The sequence below is a fragment of the Castor canadensis genome, chromosome 11 (genome assembly GCF_047511655.1).
Source record: "Castor canadensis chromosome 11, mCasCan1.hap1v2, whole genome shotgun sequence".
Taxonomy (NCBI): Eukaryota; Metazoa; Chordata; class Mammalia; order Rodentia; family Castoridae; genus Castor; species Castor canadensis.
In genome coordinates, this window is record NC_133396.1 from 47,900,549 (window position 1) to 47,902,823 (window position 2,275).

General features: G+C 43.0%; 1 pseudogene; it reads right to left on the bottom strand.

The window, feature by feature from the left end:
- Positions 1-505: 505 nt before the first annotated feature.
- Positions 506-2,066, bottom strand: LOC109674133 (ADP-ribosylation factor-like protein 5A pseudogene; annotated as a pseudogene).
- Between the last annotated feature and the right edge of the window lie 209 nt (positions 2,067-2,275).

The window sequence follows — 2,275 nt, forward strand, 5'->3', positions numbered from 1 at the left end:
AATGCTGAGAACACAGGTGGAAGGTAAAAAATGTCATTTAAGTCAAGTGCCAGTGCTCATCTCACTAGGGTAATAACTAAGAATAGTAGTAATTTTTTGTGTTAGCAGCTTTTCTTTAGAACTTAAACCAAAGTAATTAAACTGTGCATGATGTACATACACAATACATTGACAACCCTAACAAAAGACTTTTCATAAGCAACATTACATTAAAAAAATTGGAAACAATGTGTGTGCTGATTGTATTTTGATTTAATGGAACAAAAAGAGAACAACATTCAACCAGGCAGGGTTATACTGATAATAAAACTCTTAAATTCAAAATGTCTTCCTCTCCCTTTGTACTTATCAGGCTATACAATGTTCCGAGAGGATTCATTATGAAAAAAATGTCAATCACAACTTTAATAATTTACCTTAGAAGGAGCTAATGGAAAGCAGGTTGTAAGGTGAAACTTCACCTTTGTTTTAAATAAGTGGTCTTGATATATCTTATAGAAAAATTTTAAATCAGTTTATTATAAATATATCTAAACCATTTATTTTTGCAGCTTTCACTCATACAAAGCCTATGAGAATAGGTGAGCAGAGAATGTCTAATATTAAATTGTGACACCATTCATTCAAGTCCTTGGCATAATCCCTCTCCAGTAAGAGCACAGCATGATTGGATATGCCACTGGCAAGCTGTAATAGAAATCAGCTTCAAGCTGGGGGATTTCTGCTACAGTCATGCATTCTTTAACATCTTGTTTATTAGCAAAAATCAGCAATCCCACTTTTCTTAGGTCCTCTTGTGCTTGCATTTTGTACAACTCTTCTCTAGTTACAGAAATTCTCTCTCCCTCTCTTTCTCCTTCTCTCTTGTCCACAACAACTAATAAAAACTCTGTGTTAGTATAGTAAGTGTTCTAGAAAGAACAAAGAGATTCTTGGCCACCAATACCCCACATTTATTAGAAATCACTGTCTCTTCTACATTACTTCTTATTGTAAGGGATGAATGTACAACTTTATTCATAGAAAATTGGTAAAGGATGGTAGGTATCCCTTCATTATCCAGCCCAGGAATGATAACTTTGTGCTCCCGGTGATTTTAGTCTCCATATCCTGGTGAAGAGAATTCCAATTCTTGGGCAGCAGACCCCATGCTGCCCCCTGGGCTGCCTGGCTCCCCTGGCTCAGGCTGGGGGACAGAGACTCCCTGAGGCCTCCTCTGCTGCTGCTGCTCTGCTCCTGTGCTGGCCCCTGGCTGCTTCTACCAAAGGGAGGCCAAAGGCTTGACTGCCCAGCTGCTGTCACCATGGTCCTCGCCTGGCTCAGGGACAAAACCACTGTAAGAAGCCTCACAGGCCACTATCCTTCTGCAGCTCCATTCTTGGCCCTCATGTTTTAAATGCAAAACAAGATGTTTATTTGAATCAGATATCTACCTTCCTCTTAGTAGAAAGAGAAAACATTTATATTTTGGGCTCTTAAAATTTCCAAAGACAAGAGGTTCAAATGTAATTATTATTCAAGCATTTCACCATTAATCATGGAGCCCATCAGTTTAATGTGTTTGAAAGATTCTTAGGAGAATAAAGGTCACATTGCATGAGATATAAAAATAATCCTTAGAGGATCCAAAATGGTGACTGGGACACAGATGCAGATTGTGTGAGCTCCAGGAATCAGGGATCTTGCTGAGATGCTGGAGACACAATTGGCTGAGGTAAAGCACCAGGGAGAACTGAAATTTCAGCACCCTGAACACAAGCCTTCTCCACATAATGATACACTGAAAGAACAGGAGGGCTGCCACCTGCTTACTGGCCTACCAGTCCTCTGACCCACAGGCCTGGCGGGCTGCTGCCTGCCAGCCTGCCAGGCTGCCACCCCACAAGGCCTCCATCCAACAGGCTTGCCAGGCCGCTGCCCACCTGCTGGCCCACTGGCACACCTGCCACTGCCCCACAGGCCTGCCAGCTGCTGCCATTACAGACCACTGCCCACAGGCCCATCAGGCTGTCACTTGCCCACCATCCCACTGTCCCACCACCTGCCAGCTGGCCAGGATGCCACATGCCCTCTGGCCCATTGATACACTAGCTGCAGAACGCCACAGCAGGGCTCAAGCACCACCAGATGCCGGCTTGGAACCTGCCTAGGAGACACAGACAAACAGGACTGGATGCTAAAGGAGTAACACCAGAACTATTAAGACTGAAATTCTACTGTTCCTGAACCGGGGAATTTTTTTTCTTTTCTTTAAGTTTTTGTTTGTTTTGTTTGC